This window comes from Peromyscus leucopus, chromosome 17 (assembly GCF_004664715.2).
Source record: "Peromyscus leucopus breed LL Stock chromosome 17, UCI_PerLeu_2.1, whole genome shotgun sequence".
NCBI classification, from domain to species: Eukaryota; Metazoa; Chordata; class Mammalia; order Rodentia; family Cricetidae; genus Peromyscus; species Peromyscus leucopus.
This window is the reverse complement of record NC_051077.1, coordinates 41,640,052-41,657,947: the sequence shown is the minus strand read 5'-3', so window position 1 is coordinate 41,657,947 and position 17,896 is coordinate 41,640,052. Positions and strand designations below refer to the sequence as shown.

The 17,896-nt window shown below is 37.9% G+C and overlaps 1 protein-coding gene across 1 annotated transcript in view; it reads left to right on the top strand.

The window, feature by feature from the left end:
* Positions 1-17,896, top strand: part of Galntl6 (polypeptide N-acetylgalactosaminyltransferase like 6) — a 1,066,425-nt gene that overhangs the window by 603,531 nt on the left and 444,998 nt on the right.

Sequence of the window (17,896 nt, the reverse complement as noted above, 5' to 3'; positions counted from 1 at the left end):
CTAAAAGAATACTCTTTAACTAAGGTACATTCTCAGCACCACAGATTTCTTAGTGCATAGTCTACTGTTCTTTGTAGGGTTAAGCTGTGTTCTCAAAGATGTATTGTGCATTTCTAGAATAATTGAAATGAGTAGACTATAAATTGTTTTATTTATTTTTGTTTCTTTATATGAATAAGCTTCTGTATACTATTGTTTATAGAACTTACTCTGAATCCAAATAATTCTTGAATAGTTGCTTACTTTCATTTAATATCAAAGAAATTGACCACATGTAGCAGGAATCTTAAAAGGCCTTATTACTAAAAACACTCAGAAGTCACATAATGGGGTGAATGCTGAAAGATCAGAGAAGCAGAACAAGCCACAGCCACCTCACCTTGCCAGTTTTTCAGCTGATCCTGTCTCCTCAGACTGAAAGCCTCTGAATCCTCATCCAAATGGATCTCAGCTGAACTGCTGCTAAAAGCTAAAAGCTTAAAATGGTTCTGGTTCCTGGTCCTCATGCCTTAATATACCTTTCTGCTTCCTGCCATCACTTCCTGGGATTAAAGGTGTGTGTCACCATGCCTGGCTGTTTTCAGTATGGCTTTGAACTCACAGAGATAGGGATGGATCTCTGTCTCTGGAATGCTAGGATTAAATTAAATTAAAATGCAGCCATTTTCTGGCCTCTAGGTCTATCTAGTGGCTGTTCTGTTATCTGACCCCAGATAAGTTTATTAGGGTGCACAATATGTTGGGGTACACAATATCACCACAACTATACATTGTAAGCATTATATATTTAAACTCCAGACTGATTGCAATTTCTCATTTATTGGTTCTTTTCTTAACAGTTTTAGCCATAGAATTATGACTCAAGTGTTTTTCACTTTTTTCAATCTCATTAAAAATATTTTCATATCTGTAAAGTTATTTCCATAAAAAAATTATTTTCCTCTTTGTAAAAATGTAGATTGATAACCAGTGTTTCATTTTTGTATTAATTTCAAAATTAAACTTTTTCATAGAAAGGGATATTATAGTAGAGAAGTATTCTGACTTCTTTCAACTCTCAGTTTATATATCCATCCATTTTTATCATGTTACAGGATCCAAATATTATTTTCTTATTGTTAATATCAAAATTCCTGTTTAACAGACATATTTTGCAGCTTTCTACTTGCCTATAGTCACAAAAGCCCAAGCGGGCACACACCCAAGCAGCGAAGTTGCATGTCCCCAAACTGTCAGTCTTTTGTGAGAACAGTAGCAGAAACTTTTAGTTAAAAATGGATTTTCCCACAACAGGTGTGACACATCAGTTGTAGGAACATAGAGAAAATACTAAAAATATATTTCATTCACTTACAAAAATGCAAATTTCCTCAGAGTCTATTTAATTTCAAGGAACACACAGGATAAAAGTGGAGAGAGGTTATAATATAAGGACTGTGTTTTCTCTGTGTTATTAATTATTCTTCAGGTATGGTAGAAATATTGAACTGGGCATTGTGTGCACTGTAGTCTTAGCGCTTGGGATCATAAGCAGGAATCCTAAACTTCAAGACAGTGTGACCTTTCTTCTAATTTGTCGTTTTTTCACTCCTTACAGCCAGCCTCCAAATGACCTTTCAGTGCTTATTAATAGAAAGTTTCTTCTGGGGATGGTGTGAAACGTTTTATCATAAACAGAACTTTGGCATCTCTAACATGCTGCAAACAGCTGTGACAAGTCGCCATACCACAGAAAGCAAATCCAGAACTCTGGTCTCTAAATGTAACAAGAGTGTTCTAATGGCCTCCCCTACTGTGCCTTGGCAGTTAGGGAACGTGAGGCATGAAGGAGTGTGCCCCTGGAGCAGCCCGTTCTCAGAAGCACTATTTTTCTTTAATCTTCCAGGAATGGGCAAGGGAAGAAGTAAGACATTTCATGTCACTTCAGGATAATATCATGTAATTTTAGGGTAATAAAGAATTCATAAGTGATCTGATAGGGAAAGTTCATTTACATTCTCTCCAGAGAGTTTTATCTCTTCAGATGTGACCTTGTATAATTAAATATATTTGAAATATCAAGAGAAATGGCAGCAAAGCAGGCAGTGGAATTCTTCATATTATGTCAGACTGAAATAAAATGAAATTAAATTATGCGAAACAGTCAAGTATAATGGAAGATAAAAGGTTCACTGAAATTCCTTCCCTCTGATCATATTCATTAGCATTCGCATTTCACAGAAGGACGTTCTTACCATGTGCTATGTGACAATTTTAAAATTAGAAATTTATTTCATTAATACCATATCCCAAAAAGACTTAGATGAAATGACCAAAAGAAATCATTGATAAACATTACTTCAATAAATCATGTATACATGAGGTTAGAATGAATATAGGGAATGTTTTCTAAATAAATAAATAAATAAATAAATAAATAAATCACTTCTTAAGAAAATAAATAGCCGGGCGTGGTGGCGCACGCCTTTAATCCCAGCACTTGGAAGGCAGAGGCAGGCGGATCTTTGTGAGTTCGAGCCAGCCTGGCTACCAAGTGAGCTCCAGGAAAGGCGCAAAGCTACACAGAGAAACCCTGTCTCGAAAAAACCAAAAAAAAGAAAATAAATATTTCAAATTTCTGTGTCACAATTAAACCCTTGATGTAGTCAATCAAAAAAGATTAAAGATAATTAAAACCATTTTGAAAGAAATGTCCTTCAAGGTATATGGTAAATTATATAATACTAATTTTTGCAATAAAACAATTATTAAAAGGCACAAATGTAATATTCTGGGATACTAAAAAATTTTTAATTTATCACCATCTTTAGGAATTTCTCTCTTTTTCTCCACTCTAGTTGTCAAAGATAGAAAGCATATTTTTACTATAATCAGTATAATTTTGAGAATAGAGTTTTAATTCAATTCTGACTTATTAATGAATCATCTGTCATTTAGTAGATATTTTCTTTGTTCAATAATATTAAACATTCATATATCACGTATGTGCAGAAAAACATCAATTGCATTATTTGTATGACTAAACAATTTATTATGAACCTACGCAGTTTCAATGTGATCTATTTCCAAAATGGCTGCGAGTTGGAAGCTTGGCCTTTCGTGTGGGCTGCTAAGATGGTTAGGCCTCTAAGAGTGCAGTCACTAGGAAGAGAGACCCTCACCTCACTCTGACTTTCCTTTTTTGAGATATCAAATGCTCTTTTCCTTCTGCTGACCCAAGGCTACTTGGCCCAAGGTGAGGCTTGTGCCAAGCCCTTGAAACTTCAGAACTGTAAACGAAGAAAACTTTTAATTCTATGAGTACCAAGTTTCATGTTTTTTGCTGTAGCAAAATATAAGAAAGAAAGAAAGAGAGAGAGAGTGAGGGAGGGAGGGAGGGAGGGAGGGAGGGAGGAAGGAAGGAAGGAAGGAAGGAAGGAAGGAAGGAAGGAAGGAAGGAAGGAAGGAAGGAAGGAATAATAACAAGATTGAAAACTACTTTGTAGATCAACAACATGAACCTTATAACATCCCAAATCTCTCTTTCTCATTAAGGTGTTTAGTATCCTCTTCATGATAATAAATTATTTCTTTGTCTTATAATTTCATTATCTCACCACACACCTCTAATCTCTGTTTTATTATGTGTCTAAAGTGAACTTGTTGTACTTAACATTGTGTTTATATGATCGCCAAGTGCTTTATTGCATTCATTTCTATATTTCATCGTTGTATGACGCATCATTAAATAAATTCTATATGAGGTGTTCATGACTCCCTCTACCCAGTAGCAAAGTACAACCTGAGCAGCAATTAGCCTTGGCTAATTTGAGTAAAATGTAGTGAATGCATTTTGTATCTGAAAGGTTCATGAATCTTTGGTAGCAAGAGGATAGATTCTGGTGGACAAAATTTTAACATAGTCTTAATTTTCTACTGGTCCACATATCTTGAATAATTCTGAAACTGTGAATGTGAACTTTATGTGTATGATTATCTCCAGTTCCATATCACAGTGAATATTGATAAAGGAGACTGTAGGTGGCTCGATTGATTCATAAAAGCCTTTTTACAATTCTTTCTTTATTCTTGAGAATTTTATGTATGTATACAATGAAATATAATCATATCAATGCCCATTTTCCCCCTTCAACTCCTTCAAGATTTTGTGTGTGTGTGTGGAAAGAAAGAGGGTTAATAGGAGTAGGAGGAAGATAAGAGAGAGACAGATATGATCAGAATGTAATTATATAAATGAATGAAATTCTGTAATGATATACTATTAAACTGTGCCTTTTAAAAATTCTCTGCAGGAAACATTTTCCAAGGAAATAAATAGAATCCTGAAAGCACTCCAAAAATTACTTGAAGTCATTGACCCTCAGTTCCCTTTTTGATGTTGTTAGAGTTTATGAGATTTAGGTTTGATTATGTTTTTGTTTTGTTGTTGTTGTTTGGTTTTTGTTTTGTTTCTTGTTTGGGGAGGTTTTTTAATTTGTTTGTTTGCCTTTTCATTTGTTTTGAGTCAGGTAGTTCCCTTTTTGATGTTTTTGGGGTTTTATGAGATTTAGGTTTGATTATGTTTTTATTTTGTTGTTGTTGTTTGGTTTTTGTTTTTTTTGGGGGGGTTATTTTGTTTGTTTGTTTGTCTTTTCATTTGTTTTTTTTTTTTTTGAGTAGGTTCTTACTGTGTAGCCCTGACTATCATGGAATTCACTTTGATTTTGAGGTTGGCCTCAAAATCACATAGATTCACCTGCCTCTCCCTCCCAAATGCTGTGATCAAAGGTGTTTACCACCAGGCTTGGCTAACTAAGATAAATACCATCATACCTGGCTAATTCTTGGTCTCCTTGAAAGCAACTCCTAAATTCTGGGGTAATTATATCTTTAGTATTATTTGCAGTTTTACCACCTTAACATGAATAATTACAATCTGTTGTCTAGTTTAGAATTTTATTTACTTTTATATAAAACAAATTGCACAAGAGGTATATATATTGTAGAGATGCTTTCTCCACCTGCTTATGAGACTGTGTTTAAACTGTATTTCATTAATTCTCAATATGGCACAGCATAGATATTCAGCTAATGAATACTTGGGTATTTGTTTTTTAATATAGACTATATTATTTTTTAATCTTTAAAAAACTATGGAGAATTTCATGCATGAGATCTATATTTACATTATTTCCATCTCCACTTCATCCCCTTAAGTTCTGCCCATATCTCCAATTCACGACCTCAGCTTTTTTAACTATTTTTATATGCACTCTCTTGAGTCTCTTTAGTACTGCTTATATGTATACTTGTTAAGGACTGATCATCTGGGGTTGGCCTATCAGGGGGCTCATTTCTGAAGAAAACTGATAGACTTCTCACTCTATTATTAGTTTGCAGTTCATCGTCTAGATGTAGAGCCTCATGAAATTTCCTCCATCCACTTTGGTGTATCAACTGGTGTCATTTTGTAGGGCTTGTTTAGATGATCTTACTGTTGAGATTTCATGGGTTTTGTTTCCTTGCCATAAATAGAAGACACTATCTCACAGAAGACTTCTTCCTCCTTTGTCTCTTACAATTTCTTTGATGGGTATAGTGGCACTCATTTGTAACCCAAGTACTGGGGAAAATGAGGCAAGCGGATGTTACATCAAGGTCAGCCTATTTGCATAGAAAAACTGAGTCAGTTCTCTGCCTGACTGAAAGCAGATGCTCCTAAAGGGAATGTTGGCCGTTCATGGTTGTCAGGAAAGTGGGATCATTTTTTTTTCCACGTGCTATACACAATCAAAGGTAAGCTGAGCTTGCTTCCCTTATCTTTTGAGATATTCTTACTAATGGCCTGGAGCTCCACAAGTAGGCTAGAGTGGATTATTGCTTCTGTGACTTCAGTGTTTGGTTACAAAGGTACATCACCATGCCATGCCTGTAGGTTTGTGTGTGTGTGGAGGCATGGAGGGGGTGGAAGTCGTAGGGCTCTGGGAATCCAAACACTTGATTGGCTGTTTTATTTCCCTAGCCCTGATTTCAGCCATTTTAAATCTGTTGTTTGGACTTTCAAGAGATCAAGATAAAGTGTTCATGAAAAAAAAAAAAACTATATGGAAATCTTTGAACTTGAAACCTCAGCTAAAAATATAGCAAGAGGAGATAGCAAAACATAAGTGATATGGAAACAGGAGATAGACTATCGAGGTGTAAGTGGTGTTGGGAGCAGAGGAGTGAAGGAACGGAGAGCAGGGATGAGTTAAACAAAACAAATGTAGGAAGAAGCCCTATAAAAACTCCCTAGTCGGAAAGATAAAATATAACTTACAAAGGAATTCCCACAGAGGTTTATGGTTCAGGGTGCATAAGTCATTAAATGAGAATCTTGGTGCCAGGTCAAGTTAACTCCCTACCAGTTACTGGTAAGAATGGTCCCATAGGCACCCTCAACAAAATAAACTGTTGCCATTGAATTTGGTTGCCCACCAACATAACTAAATGGCAAGACCTTGTTGCTGAAGATAAAGGAAATAGATAAGACAATCTTGAACTGACTGGGAAACTCTCTCCATGCTGGATAGATTTCATAGTGCTGGAAGATCCTAGGTAGGCTGCTAGGGAAGAACAAACCTCAATGGTCTTATCCAGAACTAGACACTGCATGCTACAATGCTGAGCTGCCAGGAAAAATGTGCCGGTTTGTTCAATAATGGAAAGATTGTTTATGAATGTAACTAGTTTCTTGATCATATTTAAGGGCTTTTCCACAGAAGGAAATTCAGAATGGATACATAAATGTAGTCAAAACTCACGGCTAGAGAAGTCATAGGCCCTAGAGGAAAAACTCATGATTTTTTTTTCCTAAATATTTAAGTTGTTAAACTGCTTTCTAAATATTGGTTATTATTATATCCATCGATCTGTGCTACTCTCAACTCTGGTCATCGATGCTTCGTACTGTAATAGGCAGTGGCTTAAGTGGGGCCTCATAGATTATCAAAGTGCTGGGATAGGTGACCGTTTATGTTCAGGCAAAGGTGGGACAGCTACAAGCATGATCACAGCCTACGAGGAAGGAAGGCAAGAGATCAAGGGTCGGGAGGAATGCTGAGAAACACAGCCCGCCCCCGGAGATGACACAGCGATTCCACACGTGACTTCACAGTAGCTGTGGTCACCCATACAACGTGTGTATGATCAAGTTAAAGATTCTAGTACACAGAGGGGAGAGGCTCCCCAAACCCCGTTCCTAACTGAGAAGTTACCTCCAGCCAAGGGCTTCCGGGAGAAGAAAGTTACCTATACCCCAATGACCCACCCCACACCCATGCACATAGTGACATCACAACTTAGACATGCTCAGTTTAAAACAGTAAAAAGGGGACAAGAAATTGGGAGGGAGCTGGGTAATGGGTATCCAGAGGGACTGGGAGGGACAGAGCTGAGGGTAGATATGATCACGACACATTGAACACATATATACAATTTTCGAAGGGTAAATTTTAAAAGCAAACAATTTTTTTTATTTTTTCCATTTTGAAAATTTTGTTTGTTTGTTTGTTTGTTTGTTTCACTTAGGGTAAATCATGTTGTTTTGCAAAACAGCATCTCAACCATCCTTCTCTGAGGCCTGGTTTTCACATGGAATTAAGAAATGCGTGAGCTGTGACAGTTGGAAGGGCTGAGTGAAAGAGGCACAGTGTAGATCCTTTAAGCTGCCCTGGAGAAGTGTCTTGCTTTTGTTGATAATTTTCTTTATTCTTTGATTGTTTCATATATTTTTACAACGTATCTTGATCAAGTCTACCTGAACTCCACCAACTTCACCCAACTTCTTCCAACATGCCTGCTGCCTTCCCATTCTCCTCTTTCTTACGTTTTTAACGTTTTTATTTACTTATTTTACTGGGTAGGGTGTGTGTATGCAAACGAGTTGAGATCAGAGGACCACTCTCAGGATCTCCTGACATCTGTGAGGTCAAGGGATTGAACTTGGGTGTTTGGGCCTGTGTGTGAACTCCTATACCTGCAAAGATGTCTTATCAGCAGCCTCCACTTTCTCCATTATTACTATTTGTTTTTTTTAATAATCATCTGAGGTACAGGAACATTCACTAAAGCATGACCTACCAACAGTCTCATCTGTGAAGGAAAATGCTTCCCCCTGCGGACAGCCACCCACTACCGATAGCACCTCAGCGAAAGATAGGCCTGAGGCACCCCTTCCCGTCTCCACACCAGATTATTGATTGAATGGATCTTGCTCAGGTGCTGTGCAGGTGACTATAATTGCTGTGAGCTTGTGAGTGCAAAGGCCTGTTGGGTCCAGAAGACAGGGTTTCTCAGCCCGCCTCCCATCTTCCTGCGCTCATTTTTCCACTCTCTGTTCTAAGAGATTTCCCTGTGCCTTGTGACTGACGCAAGGTTAAGCTCCCAGCTGTCACTTAATTCAGCACTTTCCCCACAAGCAGAGCTCCTAGCCAATGATTACCCCATCAAATGAAAACTGTACACATTAAGCAGGATTTTAATGCAATGGTTTTTACTTTGCACACTATTGATTAGGACATTTGCTCTTAGTTTACCTGCATTTTGTCATATTAAAAGTCATTTGTTCTCCTGCTTGCTTCTTTCTGATCATATCTGTCTACCCAGCAAAGTCCTCTTCTCCCTGCCCTTACCCATTTACACTGAGATTTCCATCATTTGGCCTGTAACAGAACTTTAGATTGGCCAGAAGCCAGAACTGGAGTGTGCTGACCACAGAGTCTCTCAAATGCTTCAGTCACTACAGCAAGATCCGTTGTTTCATCTTAATCATTTGAGAAAGGCTTTGTTGGCTATCTGTCCCTCCTTCTTCTTGCCAGTGTGTAATTACATACCAAATACCCCCAAATCTGTGATATAGCATTGCAAGAACAATACTCAAAGCAAATTAGGTAATTTCAAAGTAATTTCTTTGCAAAGAGGTGAAGAGAAGAATCATAATAAGATCTTAATGAAGATGTTTTTGCATCTAAAGTAGATTTTGCTCCTGGCATCTCATTTAGAATTCTGTTCTTACTTAGGTCTTGGTGCTTTGTCAGTGGAATGGCTGATTGTGAACATGGAACCTAGATTACATGGTAAAGAGTAGAATTATTAATTATAACTGTAATATTGACCAGCTTTCTTAAAATTCTTGTGAATCCCATTCACAAAATTGATTGTAACAATACTAAAGTGTGTGTGTGTGTGTGTGTGTGTGTGTGTGTGTGTGTGTGTGTGTTTAGAGGTCTGTAGGCTCTTGCTTAAGCAAGGGAATGATAATACCTCCTTTGTTGTCATGATTGTATACTGTAATGTGACCCTGACCCCGCTCTTAGCACAGACTACCTACCCTGTGCTCAGTTCTGAATGAACTGTGCTCTGCTTTTCCTGTAACGAAGTTTTGTGTTGCTCTTGGAAGCTTGTTTCCCTCTAAGAGCTTTTAGCAATGCTCCAGTCTTGGGTTCTTACAATGATTTAATATGCTATGATTTTGATGGCGAAATTGAACCAGAATTTTCTGCCTCTCTCCTACTTCACATAAAGTTTCAGTTTGTTAAAAGTGAGTCTTGGGTTTCATTAGGGTTGATTGTAGCTTTGTTGCACTCCACAAAACAGACATATAAGCCCTCAATGTGTTCTGGATGTCATTCTCACATCAGTAGTTTTGCTTGGAGCTTAAAGCTCACAGATTTTCAGTCACTAAAAAGTATTCAAACTGATGGCTAAGATGTATAGTTTTACTATAATTATGTATGATTTAATTTAGTACCTAACTTTTCTTTTTTTTAATTTTTCACAGAACGTATTTTGATCATATTCTTTTCTCTTCCACAACTCCTGCAGATCCCCCTTCCACTTACAACTAGAAGCTTTACCCATTCTGCATTTGTAGTGCAGGGAGGTATTTATACATGCTATGAGGAGAAAATCAATTATCAATTTCATCCAACTATCAGCCCTACAAACTGTAAAAGTGACCCACCAGCAAGATATACCCATTTGTACAATAGTAACACAAGGTTATGGGAGGAACTAAGCACTTTCTTGATTTGAATTAAGTCCCATTCCATGAGATAGAACCCATATAGTTAGTGAGACCAAGAGCCTAAAACTAGAGAGGTCCTGAGTCCTAGGGGACAGACTACTGCTATTATTCTGCTTTATGAATATAGCAATAAAATGACTCCTAACTACATATTGCTATACCCATAACCTCCATCAAAAAAGGGGTTTTTTTTGAAATAGATGATAATTAACACAGAGACCAACAACTGTACAACATACGGCAGGCGAGAGACTTTGGAGCACTCAGCCCTAAATGGAATATCTTTATCACACCCCTCCCCTCAAGGATCAGAGATTGAGTGGAAAAGGAGGATGAAAGGTTATAAGAGCCAAAGGTGATGGATGAGTCCACAGAAACAGCATTTTCAGATACAAAAGGGCTGATGTATGTATGAACTCACAGAGAAAGTGCCTAACTTTTCAAATGCTAACCAATTCTGGGAGTGTTGAGCATTGCATTCTGTCAGCTATAATATTCTGAAGTCTGGTCCACTTTACAGGAGATGTTTTAATTTCACAGTTCACAAAGAATAAAAAACCCTTTCTGATCTTTGACTCCTGGATCAACACTTTAGGAAAATGGAGTATGAACTTGTCATAATTTCTAAGATTCAGTTCTCAGTTGCTGGTATAAGAATGTGGGGAAATATAAAATATGACACAGCATAAAATATAGAGAGTCTGCTACAATAAAGAGAACCATTTCATTATTTTTTAATATTAAGAATTTGCAAAAAGTTGGGTAAAAGCTGAAATGTTTCTAGATTTGAAAACAACCTTGATACTTGCCTTAGTTAGGGTTTTATTGCTGTGCAGAGACACCATGGTAACTCGTAAAGGAAAATGTTTAATTAAGACTGGCTTACAGTTTCAGAAGTTTAATGATTTTTCATCATGGTGAGAAACATGGCAGCATGCAAACAGACATGGTGCAGCAGAAGTAGCTGAGAGTTCTGCATCTTGATCCACAGATGGAAGAAGGAGAATGTCACACCGGGCGTGGCTTGAGCATATGTGAGACATTAAAGCCTGCCTCCACAAATGACATACTTCCTCCAACAGGGCCACACCTACACTCTAACAAAGCCATACCTTCTAATAGTGCCACTCCCTGTGGGCCAAGAGTTCAACCACATGATCCTATGGGGGCCAGTCCTATGCAAACCATTACATCCCACTCCCTGTCTCCCATAGGCTTGTAGCCATAACATAATGCAAAATGCATTTAGTCCAACTTTAAAAGTCCTCACAGTCTATAACAGTTTCAAACTTGTTTAAAAGTCCAAAGTTCAAAGTTCTTCTGAGATTCATGCAGTCTCTTCACTGTAATCCCTATAAAACAAACAAACAAACAAACAAAAAAACTATATCACATACATCCATCATATGATGACACAGGATCTACATTACCATTCCAAAATGGAGGAAAGGAATCTTAATGAGGAAACACTGGACCAAAACAAGACTGAAAAACAGCTGGGCAAACTCAAAACTCTGCATCTCCATATCTGATGTCAAAACATTCTTCAGATCTCCAACTCCTATGTTGACTGTAACACACTTCTTTCCCTTGTGCTGGTTCCAGTTCCTGTTATGTTAGCAGATTTCCTTAGCAGGTATCCCATAGCTCTGGCATCTCCAGCATCTTGGGATCTCCAAGGCAATCCAGGCTTTACCTTCACAGCTTCACTCAATGGTGTTTCTAGGCCTCCATGCAGGGACACCCCTGACATATGTTTGGCCACAGTAGCTTTCCTTATCATGGAGGGAGATCCCATAACCCCTTCTATCCTTGACTCTAAATCCAGAACCATGTGGCCAAAGCTGCCAAGTTCTGCTGCTTGCTGGGTCTGGAACATGACCCACTTACTCAATTACATCTTCACCAGCTTTCTGTTTCCTATGGTTTCCTTTGTAGCTTAAGTTTGGCTGTTGTGGAACTTGATCTGTAGATCAGGATTGTCTCAAGCTCAGAGATCCACCTGCCTCTGCCTCTGAGTACTGTAATTAAAAGTGAGTACCACCACACCTAGCTCTAAGCTTTTCTCACTGGCCTTTATATTTTAAATTTTAAGTCAAAAGATCTCTCATCCATATTACATTTTGATCTTAATGAAACTAACAAGTAATTTAAAAAAAAAAAACATTTCCTAAGTACCTACTGTCTGCCAAACACTAGTGGGGTAGAAACATGAATTTATTTTATAGATGAAGATGCCACTAACCTAAAGCCACATCATTTCCAAATGAAATGATTTTACATTTACTTGATAATATAGCAGACCAGTCTGGTTTCAATATATACTAATAGCCTTGTCTATAGGGATACAATTGCTTGGTATGCATTAAATTATTGTCCTGCTGCTTTATCAAGAGATTTCTAAACAATAATTAGTAGTATAAGACCAATAATTTGCCTTTCTATTCTGTCTCACTAGTTCATTTCAAAAATATTTAGTATTGATACATGAGTGTGATACCAGAGGGTGTTCATATTTTGATTTGTATTTAATTAATTTGTGTGTGTGTGTGTGTGTGTGTGTGTGTGTGTGTCCTCAATCATTTTTCGACCTTTGATTTTTTGGACACAGTGTCTCACTGAACTTACAGTTTGTCACTTCAACTAGACTCAATAACCAGGGAACACTGCAGTTCTCTCTCCCATTGTTCTCTGTCTCTACCTCCAAGCCGTGGGATTACAGACATGCACTGCCCCTCCCAGCCTTTATGTAGTCCCTGAGGATCTAAACTCAGGTTCTCATGCTTAGGCGGTGCATGAATAAAAAGAAATACAATGGAAAAGGAAAGGACATGACTGCTCCTAGGTATGGTGAAGGAGAAAGGTTATTGTAGACATGTGAAAGAGCATAGCCAGAGGCAGGGACAGAGACATCTGTGAGAGTCCAGAGTGGACATGAGCAGACTGAGCTGGGCCATGTGGGGAGAGGGAGAGGGGAAGGATAAGGGAAGAGAGGAGGCCAGGAGGCCAAAGGTACAAAAAGGGGTAACCAAAATGTCTGAATAATATAGGGAAAGCCTTTGGGGCAAGAGCAATCCAGCCCCTGGGCTTGAGAGTCCAGAGTAGAGGGCAAGGCGTGCCATTCAAACCTTATAACAGGTAGGGACTAAGGGATGCTGGGAGAACCTGGCAACCAGATCCACTTAGATATGTTGATAGGCACCTCAGCTATTTGACAGGCAGTAAACATCACCCCACCGCCTGCCATCTTCTCAGCCCCCTAGAGAATGTTTGGATAGCTCTTTTTCTTACACAATTTACCTCTCAGTAGGCAATGAGTGTTCCAAAATATGTAACTGTATCATAAGATATTTAAGGTTTTATTATATTTTTGGCCTGTACATATCATATCATAAAGAAATTGCAACATAAATTCAACACTGTATAGGAGATTAGTTATTTTTGCATCACCATGGAAGAATTCCTGATGCCATGACTTAAGGAACAGAGGGTTTATTTCAGCTAATGGTATTACAGGGTTCAATCCATCATGGCTGACAAGCCAAGGCCCGGAGTGGGAGCAAGATGAATGTTTACACTCCGCTAACTTTCATCCTTTAGTGGCCTGTCCCCAGTCAATGAAACTGGTGCCACTCATATTCAGAGTAGGAGCTTTGGTTAATCTTCCCTGGAAACAGCCTCACAGACACACCCAGACATCCACCTCCATCTGCAAGGGAATCCTGAATCCAGTCATTCAACTTGGTAATGAATATTAACCATCCCAAGTCTAAAGGGAAGCTTCCCATATTCCTGCCCAAGTGTTTGCTGAAGTGAGCTAATAATAGACATATTATCAGTAGGAAAAAGTCAGACAGCTGATTTAGCATGCACAAGCATACATGAGCCATAAAGAATTAAATCTTCTAGAGGGGCCAGATGGTTGATGTCTAAGCACAATCTGAGCTCTAGGATGGAGCTCAGGTTTCCTGTTTGGGGCTGGTGACAAGATGTAAGAGAAATGAAGTAAGGAGTATGTGGATGTCTTATATAGGTAAAGTCCCCCAGGTAATAGTCCTCAGAAAAACGGACAAAATATCAGCCTTGGCAGGGTGTCTTTGACATCTTCTGTCTTTTCCCTTAGGTTAGTATTTCCTAGTTAGTGAAATTTTGTAAGAGTTGGAATCTTCTAGAGGTATTTCAGTCAAATAGGGGAAATTCAAAAGAAACCTCCCCAGCCTCAATGATAGGGCAAAGATTAAAAGACTGGGGACAATTTCAGGGAAAAAAAAATCTGTTCTTTTCATTCAAAGTCACCATACTTTGGTTTCTGGGCCTCAGCAAAGGCTCTGCTGTTTCCCATGCAAAGTTATTCCCAAATAAAACTTTGTTCTGCTTCAGTTATAGTCTTGTGATTTTCTTGCCAATGTTTAAAATAATTGCAAATACTCCAAGAAAGCCTGAATCCTTCAGTTAAAATTTTTCCAGAGTCCTAGAATTCTCTCCCCCACCGTCCATGAGAGTCCCTCATTCGGGATTTTACTGATATTGCACAAGTAGAAACACTTCTCCAAGCAAAGGCACCAGGTTCAAGATATGACTTCTGTGACTAGAACACCAGGAAGACTCATTCCTTTTTGGGTCATTTTCATGACATATTTCATTTTAGTAAAATATAGGAACTGAATGGAAAATGTTATTTGCCTATAGTATTCCTAGGTCATTTTGCTTGCAACTGAAATTCAAAGTTTTACATTCTGCTCTATTACTTATAAGTATGGTCTTTGACAGACTATCTTTCTGAACCAGTTTCTTGCAAATAAGGATATTCATATTCCCTTATAAATGTGATAAATTATATTTCTATTTAAGGTGCAAATTATTTTGCTATAAATCATCATTATCATGTAATTGATAACAATCATGGAGATGTGAATTACAGAATGTCCTGCAAAATGACAGATCAGACAGTGATAGACCACATCTGCAGGGGTAGTTCTGTAAGACGATCACGGAGCTGAAATTTTCCTACCAGTTATTGATGTTGTATCTGTCAAAATAATTGCTCAGATCCATTATTCATGTCAATGAAAAATAACAACTCTACAATGTACAAGAAGCCAGGTTTTTTTTTGTACCAATGTGAGTGTCCACAACCTAGGAACATGGATTCAAATTCCCCTGCATGCCATTCCTTACCCACCATGGGAGAGCTTAGGTAAATTTTAAAAGTCACAGGACAAAATTAAGTTCATGAAGCAATATATTTACCAAATATGCCAGTAGACTTGCAAGCTTCATCGAGGTAAATGTGCTTCTGTGGTTCTCAGGAGCTATCCCTTAGCATTTCTTGCTCTCGGGATTGGTGGCAGTTAGAAGTCGGCTAAGTTTAGCAACATATTCTAAGATGCTGTTATAGGAGTCATGATCAAAAGGTGGAGGTAAATGTCTACTAAAGGTCATAAGATAACCCAAGATGGTTTGGTTCTTGACCCACAACATCCAAGCTTTCCACGATGATCATTTTCTAGTCAGTGATGGTATGCAGCTGCTTCAGAGATTTCAGTTCATACTCACGTGTCTGTGTCTCTGTCACGCCACCTCACTACCTGCCATAATGTAAGAGTAGAGCAATACAATCACACACTGTGCAAAAATGATAACTGACTCTGCTGAGGTTTTATGTATTTGTAATATAATATTTGCATCATTATTTTAGAGTATACTGCTTATAGTGATTGTTTACTGTAAAACATTACCAAATGTGGCAGCAACATCTAACATTGGGGGTTTACCTCATATCTTCAAGTGATTGACACATAACATCTAGGTCTGTGGATACACTCACTCTGTGAGTTTTGCACAACAGCAAAATCACCTATCAGCTTATTTTCAGAGATGTCTGTCAATGAGTAACCATGACTGCATTTATTGTATGTTTTCCTCCCTAAGGATAAATAATGCAATGTGAAGAAATAGAAAAATGTATCATCTTTGTGACATTTGAATAGAAATAGTATCAACAATTTCACAAAAATACTTTGTACTGTCACAATAGTTTTTAGCTTTTCACAAGAAAAGAAGATATTATACTATCTTACAGAATGTAAACTATTCATAGAATGTCTGTACATTTGTAATTGGACTTTCTGTCTGCTCTATACAAGAGTCACTTAACAGAAGTTTTATAATAACAAAGAAATGATCACAGTTTTGATTTCAGGAAGGTCTTGGTTTGGGTCAGTCCTGTTATATTTAAGCTTGCTTGTGTTTGCATCATAGCAATTACCGTTAGTAGAGTTAAAACATCAGAAGAACTCGGCAAGAGTTTGAGATCTTTAGAGGGTTTTTTTTGTTGGTTTGTTTGTTTGGTTGGTTGTTTGGTTGGTTTTGCTTTGCTTTGCTTTTGAGAAAGTCCATTATATTCCACAGAGGGTTCTGTTTCTCAGACAAACTACTTATTGCAACTGTCTAGGGCCAATGCATTCTTAGATCTACATAAAGCCATCACATAAAGCAAAAAACAGGTCATGAAAGAGTAAATGAAAAGTCTTAAAACATTTGATAGAAGATGTCTCAAATCCTTTCAGCAAAGGATTTTGTGTCGAGTTAAAAATTAGAATTTTCACCAGGATTTTATTATCTGTTGTAAAACTTAAAGAACTGTGTGATTTAGACAAGGGAAGATGGCTTAGAGGATAAAGTTCTTGTCACAGAATTATAAGGGTGAGAGTTTGGCTTCTCATCACCATACAAAAGATAGTAATGAACGCCCACCTATAGTCAAATCTGGGAAGTCAAGGCAAGAGATCCTTGGGGCAAATGGCTAGCAGTGAGCTCTGGGCTCAGTAAGAGACCTTGCTTCATTTTACCCAATGTCAACCTTAGACACACACACACACACACACACACACACACACACACACACACACTACAAAAATAAAGTATGTGTGATTTGATTTTAATTGCAGGTAGTCACAGTATACTGCACACTAAAGAAACTTGTTTCTTCGAGAAAGAAAGCCACTTAAGAGTGCTAGAGTTGGCTGGGCGTGGTGGCGCACGCCTTTAATCCCAGCACTTGGGAGGCAGAGGCAGGCGGATCTTTGTGAGTTCGAGGCCAGCCTGGCTACCAAGTGAGCTCAGAAAGCGCAAAGCTACACAGAGAAACCCTGTCTCGAAAAAAAAAAAAAAAAAAAAAAAAAAAAAAAAAAAAAAAAAAAAAAAAAAAAAAAAAAAAAAGAGTGCTAGAGTCAGTCATGGCTAACAAATGTCCACAAGCCACCAGACACATTAACTCACATTCTTTTCTTAATTCAACCAAGTGATCAAGTGAATAGGGAGTTGAATATCTGGAGACTGGAGTTAAAGCATCGTTTCAGCTCGACAGCTGGTGTTTAATTCATCTTTTGAGCATCTATGCTCAACTGCCTTTTCTTAGACGAAATAAAGCCATTCTTTAAATTCTCAGCATGAATTGATTCTTAAATTTTCCACAATGTAGACATGTTCAAGACACCGAGGATCTGCGTCTACCAGAGCTTTCTATCTTTTCTCTACATAAGACATTTCTACATCCACTGAGCACCCTGCTAGATCACTCGCAATTCATCTTGATGGTGAAAAGAGTTTAAATGGATCTTATCAAGTATGATCAGCTTAATTTAACTCCATTCAGTTAGTACAGAATAACTGAATAATAATTTGTGGATTTTCGCTTTCTGTTGCTGATTTTATATTATTTTCCCTTTATGGCATTTTAAAAACTTTTACCATTGGTAATCAAGTTGCTGAAACTCAAGAAAGACAGCACTAGTTCAGAATACAGTCCAAACAGAAAGAGGAAAAAGACATAAATGAGAACAGGATTAA